Raw genomic sequence first — 11,352 nt, 5'->3', positions numbered from 1 at the left:
GTTGGTGTAATGGCTGTGTCGCTGGACTCTCATGTAGTCAACTGCGGTTCGAGTCCTGGACCCGGTGGCTTAAACTCATGCCAGGTGTGTGTTGCGTGTGTGCCCAAGATCCCAAGAGGAGAATGGAGGAGAAGGGATTGCGGTGTGGCCATCCCCTCTGGGGGGTGATTTCTCACTTTCTGTCTCTCTCTCTCTGTTGCTCTGGCGAGCACATGGACCCTATAGCTAAAACCTCTCAAAAAAAAAAAGGATGCAAAGTTCTATATGTCTATCAAATGGAGTTTATGGAATACATTATTCAATTCTTCTAAATTTATTCACTTTTTATCGACTAGATCTGTCTTATTCTGTAAGAAATGCACTTGATATTTTCCACTGCAACGATATCTATCCTTTTATTTAAATATATTAGAGACCCTGAGTTTAATTTAGCTAAAATATTTTTTATGGCTACGAACTTCTTATATAGCTTCTTAAACTATGAAGTATTAAATTTCATAAATATCCTGATGCTTTAATCTGCCTTTCCTCCTTCTTGAATAGATGCTAATAATGCCATTTCTGCCTTCTCTTTGCTTTACCTTAAACTTTCTTTATCACCATTTTAAGTGTATTTTTAGTAAACTACATATGTGGGTTTTGTCTTTTAACCACATATGAGTCTGACCTTTTTAGTAAGCTTTACCTTAAACTTTCTTTATCACCATTTTAAGTGTATTTTTAGTAAACTACATATGTGGGTTTTGTCTTTTAACCACATATGAGTCTGACCTTTTTAGTAAGCAAATACATGTCCACATTTGATATAGCAAATTGTATACTTAATTTCACTTCTTCCATCTCATTTTACACTATTTTACTTTGTTGTTTCTTCTCTTTCTATTTAACCAAGAAGTATACCATATTTTTCCTTTTTATCAGTGGCTATAATCCCTTGCTAACATACCTCTGTATTATGAGAAAGTAAGTTAGGACCAACCCTATAGTACAGAGAGGTTAAGGGAGCTGGATCCCACATGTCTGACCACAATTTGAATCTCAGCTCCAGCAACTTGAAAAACACACCAGACGCCTGTGTGTGCTTCCTTAAATCCAAATAGGATGGAGAAATAAAGGAAAAAAGATTGCAGCATCGCTACATCCCATGTATGGGGTGTTTTTTCTCTCTCCTCTCCCATCCTCTCTGATGACAGCATATATGTTCTACCATTTTTTTCTTATATTTTTGCCATAGAGTTCATGCATTCACCAGAAAGAGACATAAGAGAAACAAAGAGCAAGAGAGAGAGGGAAAGTGAGAAATCACTCCCCAAGGGGGATGGCCACACCACAATCCCTTCACCACCATTCTCCTCTTGGAATTTTGGGATCAGCAGGACTTCTCCTGTATTAGACTGAATGTTTATACCTCCCCCTTGCCAAATTCATTCATTTAAGCCCCAAGCTCAAATGGGGCCTTTGTGGGGGTACTTAAGGTTAAATTATGTCATAAGAGTGGGGCCCCTATCCAATAGGAATAATGCCCTTATAAGACAACAAAAAGTTATCTTTCTAGTTCGCCACCCCCAGCACCCACAGCAAGCCAGGAAGAAAGCCTTCATCAGAGCTAACCCATTAAGATTGATCTGGAATGGAACTTACAGAAACCACACTTAGAAAAAAAAATTCTCGGGACCAGCAGTTAACATAATGGCTATGTCACAGGACTCCCACGTAGTCAACCGTGGTTTGAGTCCCGGAGCCGGTGGCTTAAACTCACTCCAGGCGCATGTGCGTGCATGCCCAAGATCCAGAGAGGAGAATGGAGGAGAAAGGACTGTGGTGTGGCCATCCCCCCTGGGGGGTGATTTCTCGTTTTCTGTCTATCTCTTTCTGTCTGGCGAGCGCACGCACCCTATAGCAAAAACCTCTCAAAAAAAAAAAAATCTCAACACATCACTGGTTACTACCGTAATACAAAACAAACTTATAGGGAGAGCAGGTGGTGTGGTAGTTGAGGTACTGGATCCCACATGGCCAACTATGCAGTATAGAGTCCAGGATTGGTGACTTGAAAAACATGCCAGGCATGTGTGTGTGCATGCCCAAAATGCCCAGAGGAGGATAGAGGAGAAGGGATTGTGGCACAGCCATCCTCCCTGGGGGGAGGGGAGTATTTCTCACTTTCCCTCTCTCTCTGTCTCTCTCTGTCCTCTGTCTCTCTCTGGCGAGTACATGCACCTTATGACACAAACCTAAAGGGGAAAAAAACACAGTGGGATACTACTTCACACCCATCAGAAGGACTAGTTTAAAAAATATATACATATATAGGGACCAGCAGTAGTCGACCGTGGTTCGAGTCCCGGACCCGGTGGCTTAAACTCACACCGGGTGTGTGTGCATGCATGCCCAAGATCCCAAGAGGAGAATGGAGGAGAGGGGATTGCAGTGTGGCCATCCCCCCTTGGGAGTGATTTCTTGCTTTCTGTCTCTCTGTCTTTCTCTTTCTGGCGAGCACATGCGCCCTATAGCAAAAACCTCTCCAAAAAAAAAAAATACCTATACACACACACACTTAAATAAGTAAACAATAGTTAGCAAGGATGTGGAGAAATCAGACACTTTGTGCATGGCTGATAGGAATGTAAAAGAGTACAGCCACTGAGGAAAGTATTAGGTCATTGGGAAAGTCATAATATATTTTTCTATGTTTTTCTATGCAAAAATGTATCATGACTTTCCCAAAGACCCAATAGTATGGCAGGCAGTCCTCACAATATTGAACTATATGCTCTAGCAATTCTGCTTCTAGGTATATACCTAAAAGAAAAGAAAGCATGAACTCAAACAGGTATTTGTACACCACATTCAAAGCAGCACTATTCACCAGAGTCAAAAGGCAGGAATGACACAAATGCCCATCAACAGATAAGTGTATAAACAAAATGTGACATATACATATGATGGAATATTGTTTCACCTTAAAAAGAAGTGAAATTACTGGGAACTGGCAGCAATGTTGTGGTAGAGGCAAAGGACTCTCACATGGCCAACTACAGTTTGAGTCCTAGACCTGGCAGCTTGCATTTTTGCTTTCTCAATCTCTCTCATGCGCTCTCTATATATATCTCATCAAATTTAAAAATAACAATAATTGACCAGCAGATGGCATAATGGTTACATCGCTGGACTCCCATGTAGCCAACCGCAGTTCAAGTACTGGACCTGGCAACCTAAAATTCATGCTGGGTGCATGTGCGTGTGTGCCCAAAATTCTGAGAGAATAGAGGAGACAGGACTGCAGCGTGGCCATCCCCCCTGGGGGTGATTTCTTGCTTTCTGTCTCTGTCTCTCTGGTGAGCTCACACAACACACTCTATAGCAAAAATATAATAATAATAATCATAAATACAATGAAATAATTCTTTAAAAAAGGAAGCGAAATTCTGATGAGCTACAACATGGATGAATCTTGACAACATTATGCTAAGTGAAACTAGACACAGAGAGACAAACTTATTTGATTCCACTTATATGAGGTACCTAGATTAGCCAAAATCATAAGAGGCAGATAGTAAGAATAGTGGTTACCAGGAGCTAGATAGAGTGAAGAATAGGAAATTGTTTAGTTTATTGTTTTATTTTGCTTTTAGATTTGTGCCATATGACACATGTGCTCACTGGAGGGAGACAGAGAGAGGAAAAGTAAGAAATCAAACCCTGGGGAGGATGGTCATGTCACACTTCCTTCTCCATTCTTCTCTCAGGGTTTTGGCCATATACACACACATGTCCAGCATGATTTTCAAGCCCCGAGGTTCAGGACCTGAACCGCACTGTCGGCCATGTGGGATCCAATATTTTAACCACCACGTCACCCGCCAGCCCAGGAGTTATTTTTTAATGGGTACAGAGTTTCTGAGTGAAATGATGAAAAAGTTTTAGAGATGGATAGTGTTGATAATTGTACAAGAATGTGAAATTCCTTATGTCACTGAAATGTACAATTAAAATGGTCAACACAGTAAGCTTTATATTTTGCATATTTTGTCACAAAATTCAAAAAAATTGAGGAATATAAAGAACAAAAGCAAGGAATTCTAAATGAAAAAGACACATGGGCCAAGTGTTTCTCTTTTTTTGGTTTTGCCAAAGGGTACACGAGCTCACCAGTGAAAGACAAAGAGGGAAAATGAAAAATCGACCCCTAGGGGAATGGTCATGCCACAATCCCTTCTCATCAATTCTTCTCTCAGGATTTTCGGCACACACACACACACACACGAACCCAGTATGATTTTCAAGCCGCTGAGTCCAGGACTTGAACCACATAGTCTGTCATGTGTGATCCAGCTGACTTAAACTCCTTGCCACTTGCTGGCCCTGTTTAAGCTTTTCTATCTAAATGAGGATGAATAATAAATCTTAAATGCCCCTTTAATTAGCTAGAAGTCATCCACTTGTGATAAATTAGTAAATCTATTCTGAAGAATAATGAATACATTTTGATGCCTTCTGATTAAATTAGCAGCATACAAGTCTTTCATGTGACAGTCTAAACTACCACAGTTCATCCTTTGATCCTATATACCAAAAGTAGTCAGAATTAGGAGTAAACAACTTTGTAAAATTACAACTGCTGTCCAAAATATATTGCTAGAGGTAAAGTCCATCAAAACAGTAGGGCCAGGTTGTTCAAAAGTCTACTTCTAATCCAGCAAATGGAAAGTAAACTTGTCAAACTAGCACCAAAACTCAAAGGGAACTATTTACACTGAAGTTTTCAGTTACTATAGTAATCCTACTTTAAACACACACATACATGACACACTACTGTATTAGTGATAACCACTTTGACAGAGTAATTTTTTAAAATTACTTATTGGGACCAGCAGTTGGAGTAATGGCTATGTTGCTGGACTCCCATGTAGTTGACCGCAGTTCAAGTCCCAGACCTGGTGGCTTAAACTCACACCAGGTGCGTGTGTGTGCATCCCCAAGATCATGAGAGGAGAATGGAGAAGGGACTATGGTATGGCCATCCCCCGGTGGGTGACTTCTTGCTTTCTGTCTCTCTGTCTCTCTCTGTCTTTATGGCAAGCACACATGCCCTATAGCAAAAACCTCTCAAAAAACCAAAATTACTTATTTAATTTTAAGTGAGGAAACAAGCTGCAAGGTCCAGGCCTCGAACTGTGGTTGGCCATGTGGGAGTCCAGCACTTTAACCACCATGCCACCTGCTGGCCCCAGAGTAACTTTAATTTGTCATCAATGAGCAGAGTTCTTATACAAGAAAGGAATGATGAGCCACAAAAGGCAAACTAGGAGAGCAGTAAAAGCTAATGGAATGAATATAGTTAGAAGTCAGGAAAATTCTAGTCTATAAAAATGATCCCTAACTTCTGTTGTCTTAAGAGAAGGCCACCATATAAATTAATTTTTCAGTGTAATAAATGTTAATTTATGAGAGGACTTCAAAGAGTTTGTTAAAAATGGAAAATTTTAAGTAAGGCTTATTTTAGTGCAAAGAAAGATTTGAAATTCACACTTAGTTTTTTCATAATATACATTTTCCATGAACTTTCTAAAGAACATGTATGTGTATGGCTGATATACAGAACTCAAACAAAATTTACCAAACTGATTTCAACTATTCCACACTACAGTAAAAAGAAATATTGTCAGGGCCAGCTGGTGGGATAGTTGGTTAAGGCAGATGGATTCCACATGTCTGACTGTGTGATTTGAGTCCCAGACCCAGTGGCTTATAAAACACACAGAGGGGAACAGCAGTTGGTGTAACGGCTATGTTGCTGGACTCTCATGTAGTCGACTACGGTTCAAGTCCCAGACCGGTGGCTTAAACTCACGCCAGGCGTGTGTGCATGTGTGCCCAAGATCCCAAGAGAAGAATGGAGGAGAAGGGATTGCGGTGTGGCCATCCCCTCTGGGGGATGATTTCTCGCTTTCTGTCTCTCTGTCTTTCTGGCGAGCACACGCATCCTTATAGCAGAAACCTCTCAAAAAAAAAAAAAAAAACCACAGGGTACATGAACATGTGTGCCCTAAATCCTGAGAGGAGAATGGAGAAGGGACTGTAACATGGCCATCCCCCTGGGAGGTGCTTTCTCACCCCTCCCCCTATTTCTCTCCAGTGAAAGCACACGACCTATGGCAAATTTAAAAAAAAAGGAATATTGGTCTTTTTATGAATGTTAAATAAACACAATCTATTATAACATACAGAATACTAAAAATGTACACAAAACCTTTCCTGAGATATGGCACAATATCAACATGACTAACCTGCATTTGCATTTATTCAAGATAAGAAGCATTTCATTTCTAAAAGGTAAACTATGTCCTTATCAGCTATCTCTTTTCTCTCTCTCTCTCTCTCTCTCTCTCTCTCTCTCTCTTTTTGCTAGAGGGCACACAAGCTCACTGGATAAACAGACAGAAAGAAATCACCCCCTAAGGGTATGGGCATATCATAATCCCTTCTCCTCCATTCTCTCATGATTTTCTGGCATGAGTTTTATGCCACTGGGTCCAAGACTCAAACCATGGTCAACTACATGGAAGTCCACTGACATAACCACTATGCCATCTGCTGGTCCCTCAGCTATGTCTCTTATTGCAAATACCAATAATGATTTACAGAACCAAGTCAAAGGCTACATTGTATTTGTTTCTGTAAATATTGAAGGAGGAAGAAATCATCAACAGTGATATAAAAGCTTTAAAATAACTTGTTCAAGTAAAAATGACTACTATAAACACCTCATAAATTATGCTTAGCTTACAAAGCACAATATCAATAAATATTCTTGATAAACATGAGGTTGCTCGATATTTTTATCACTATCATTTATTAAACACTCAAACAAGTGTCACATGCTTTACAAGCATTATCTCTAATCCACAATGTTTTATTTCTTATGCTGAACAGTAGACAATTTACATTGTTATTCTTTATTCTTTATGTTTAAAATATTTACTATGTTTTTATTTCAAATAAAAGTAAAAAAAAATTAAGGCTCCAAAATGTTAAGCTGCTTAGCTTGCCCAAGGTATCTAACTGGCACAGGCAACACTGAAACATCATTATACTGAACTCTGAATCCTGAGCACTTTCTAGTTCATCACTGCCTCTCAGAAAAAGAATGCACAGCAACAGCTGCATATATTCCATTCACAAGTCAAAAAGGTATGGAAAGATGGTGTAAGGCTCCAGAATTAACACTAAATGAAATAAACAAACACTGAGGTAATGATAATTGGTAAATGATACTATCTGAGTATCAATCAAGAAATCAAGGTATAATAGTCATAGCCTGGTTATATAATCATATTAAAGCTTACAAACAACAATGGCATTCATATTTAAAGAAAAATGCCCATTGAGGGTCATCAGGATTATATACCCAAAGAAAAATAAACCACACAGAGAACTGAGTTCACTTGTCTTCCAGAACTGTAGAAAAGGAGGATGTTCTCATCCAGTCAGGATCTGAGCATCTAGTTTATTTGGTCAGTCTATTGTAAGTAGGAAGACAAACAGGAACATCTCATTCCTTTGTTGATTCTATACTCACCAAACAAGTTTCTGATTATAATTTAGCTTCTCATCTATCTGCCCTACAGACCATATGGAGCATTTTACCTAGCCTAACAACTACATTCCTCCTTTTAAATTAATAAACTGTGCCCTAGATTTAGAAGTTTGAGTAAGCACAATTCAGTCTTCCCATGTGTCTGACTACCTCTGGACATTGACAAAAGGTGAAGGCTAGCTACTGACCCATAGCAACCCAACCATGAAACTGTTCCTCCAAGGTCTCCATGCCAGGAGATATCCACTGATATCCTTGTTTTTCAGCAGTTTAATGTTTGGAATCTTATTTTAAAGAGTCTATTTAAGAAATAATTTGTTCTAAAACAATTAAAAATACAAAGAATGATCTCAAATAACTAGAGAGAGGGAAATTCTTAAATCATCTATGGAAATATATATGTAAAAGATAGAATATACGTCCCTACTCTATTCCTCCGGGCAAGTTACTTAATGTACATAAACCTCATTTATTGTAAGAATTAAATAAAATATTCAAGTTAAATACCTGTGTAAGTGATCAACAAATGTTAATTTTTGCAAATGGCGAGTATGTAGTATCTACTGTTACTAATTATACTAAAATATTTCAACCACAAATTCCCTATTATCAGGTTTTCAGAAACTTAACAGACATATTGGGGAGAGACCACATAAAGACATAATTCCAACTGGGGCTGGTAGGTGGCGTGGTGGTTAGGGCACTGGACTCCCACATGGTCACCTGCAGTTTGAGTCCTGGACCTGGCAGCTTGCATTCTCACTTTCCCTCTCTTTCTCTCTCTCTCTGGTCAAATTTAAAAATAATAATAATGATATTAAATAAAATTAAATAACTCTTTTGTAAAAAGAGATCATTCCAATTCATATGTGTAGAAGGAATGTGGGAAATAGAAAATCACCAGTAGGACGCCATAGTTATAGTTATTATAATCAAGATATTCCAAAGGATGCCAAAATCAGTGAGCAAAAGTTTGAGGACAAACAGTATTTATGCATATTCTCAAAGTATGTACCCCAAGAAATTTATTAATCTGCAAAGGGAAAAATAGTGACTACAGTAGAGAAAATCTGGCAGACACCACCTTTACCAAGTGATCACGATCATGATAACTAGTAGGGAACAGCAGGTGGTGTGTGTCTAAAGGTGCTGGACTCCAACATGGCTGACCATGGTTCAAGTCCCGGACCTGGCAGCTTGCTTTCTCACTTTCCCTCTCTCTGGTCAAATTTTTAAAAATGATAATAATAAATGGAGTTAAATAAAATAATTATTTTTAAAAAATAAAAGATTGTCATAAATAGTAATACATATCAACATCATGTATTCCCTGCTATGATGCTCTGGGCAGCATACATCACATCTATGGTATTCTTGCCAAAAATACTTAGCCTAAATATAATCATAAGAAAACAGACAAACTCAATTTGAAAAAAAAGCAAAAAGGGACCAGCAGGTGGAATGGTGGTTAAGGTGTTGGACTCTCACATGGCCAACTATGGTTCGAGTCCCAGACACAAAGGCCTGAAACTCCTGCCATACACATATGCATGTATGCCCAAAGTCCCAAGAGGAGAATGGAGAAGGGATTGCAGCACCCCCGGAGGTGATTTCTCACTCTTTCTATCTCTCTGACAAGCACAAACAACCTATAGCAAAATTCTCTTTAAAAAAAAAATTCAAAGAAGATAACTAAGTTTAAAAAGGAGAAGTTTCCCTGTTGTCTCCTACTTCCATCCCATCATTTCCTCTAAACAACCTATATTTAACATCCCTTTCATCTTTTCACTAACTCCACTCTCCAAGCCTTCTTACTACTGATTATAGATATCCTCTACTATGAGCTTTATGAAAACAGTGTGTGTGTCTTCTTTTTCTCCCCATTATATCCCTAGCACTTAAGCACAGGTCTAGCACACTGCCGGTATGGACTCCAGTGGTTCCTCAGTATCCATGGATTCTGCATCCACAGATTCAATAATCATGGATGGAAGATATTGGGGAGGGGAGAAATTGGTTGCAGCTGTACTAAACATGTACAACTTTTTTCCCTGTCATTATTCTTTTAAAAAAAAAGAGTATAACAAATATTTATATAGATTTTATATTGTATTAGGTATTTTAAGTAATCTAGAGATGATTCAAAGTATAAAGCGGGATGTGCATAGGTTGTGTGGAAATACCATGCCATTTTATTTAATGGACTTGAGCATGGAGGTGGGGGTAGGAAAGGTCCCAGAACCAATACTGCATGGATATCAAGGAACAAATCTATCCATGTATTTAATAAATTAGCAAGTGAATGGTGGCTGTAGTGTATTGTATTCATATTCCTACCATAGCAAATTACCACACATTTAGTGGCTTAAAACACAAATATATTTTCTTCTAGCTGTGGAGATCAGAAGTCCAAAACCTATCTCATTAGACTAAAATCAAGGTTTCACCAGAGCTGCATTCCTTCTGGAGGCTCTTAGAAAAAATTTGTTTTCCACTTTCTAGAGGATGCCTACATTCCTTAGTTCCTTGCTCCCTTCAAGCAACTGTATCACTCCGACCTCTGCTTACATCATTAGATCTTCCTGACAATGGCCACCCTACTTCCTTTTGTAAAAAATAATTATTTAACTTTACTTATTCATTTATTTATTTTAATTTGACCAGTGAGGGACAGAGTAAGGGGGGAGAGTAGGAAAGCAAGCAACCAGGACTGGGATTTGAACCGCAGTTGGCCATGTGGGAGTCCAGCACCCTTAACCACAAAGCCACCTGCCGGCCCCTCTACTTCCTTTTTTTTGGGGAGAGGTTTTTGCTATAGGGCGCGTGCGCTCGCCAGACAGACAGAGAGAGATACGGAGAGATAGAAAGCAAGAAATCCCCTCCGGGGGGGGGATGGCCACGTCGCAATCCCTTCTCCTCCATTTTCCTCTTGGGATCTTATCTTGGGCAGGCACGCATGCACACGCGCCCGGCGTGAGTTTAAGCCACTGGGTCCGGGACTCGAACCGCGGTCGACTACGTGGGAGTCCAGCGACATAGCCATTACACTAACTGCTGGTCCCTCTACTTCCTTTTTAAAGAACTCTTGTGATGGGGCCAGCAGGTGGTATGGTGGTTAAGGTGCTGGACTCCCACATAGATGACCCCAGTTCAAGTCCCAGACTTGGTGGCTTGAAAATCATGCCAGGCACATGTGCATGCCCAAAATCCCAGGAAGAGAATGGAGAAGGGATTGTGGCAGCATGGCCATCCTCCAGGGAGGCGGGTGATTTCTCACTTTCCCTGTCACTGTCCGGGTCTCTCTCCAGTGAGCACATGTTCATTTTCAGATTTTTAATGTAATCACATCTACAAAGCCCTTTTCACAATGCAAAATTGTATATCCATAGGTCCCAGAGATTAGAGTATGAACATCTTTGAGGTGCCACTGTACAGCATATGGTATGTGTCAATTTGTTGTTGCTTTTGTTCTTAAAATTTGCCAAAGGTCACGTGAGCTCCCCTGAGAGAGAGAGAGGAGATAGAGGGTGTAATCACACTGCAATCACTTTTCCACTTCTCCCTACTTTTCGGATTTGGAGTATTAATGCACACCCATCCAGCATGTTTCTCAAGCCCCTGAGTCTGGGATTAAATCACATGGTTGGCCAGGTGGGGGATCCAGATGCCTTAACCACCAGGCACAGAATGGCCCTGTTGTTGGGCCCCCCTTTTTTTTTTTTTTTGATTTTTTTTATTGGGGGGGCTCGCCC

The 11,352-nt window shown here is 39.7% G+C and overlaps 1 protein-coding gene across 1 annotated transcript in view; it reads right to left on the bottom strand.

Annotated features, from left to right (window-relative positions):
* The window catches only part of WNK3 (WNK lysine deficient protein kinase 3), a 279,743-nt gene that overhangs the window by 191,958 nt on the left and 76,433 nt on the right, over nt 1–11,352 (bottom strand).

Source organism: Tupaia chinensis, unplaced genomic scaffold, assembly GCF_000334495.1.
Source record: "Tupaia chinensis unplaced genomic scaffold, TupChi_1.0 Scaffold143992_1, whole genome shotgun sequence".
Taxonomy (NCBI): Eukaryota; Metazoa; Chordata; class Mammalia; order Scandentia; family Tupaiidae; genus Tupaia; species Tupaia belangeri.
Note: the sequence above shows the minus strand (reverse complement) of the source record. Positions and strands in the feature narration are given on the sequence as shown.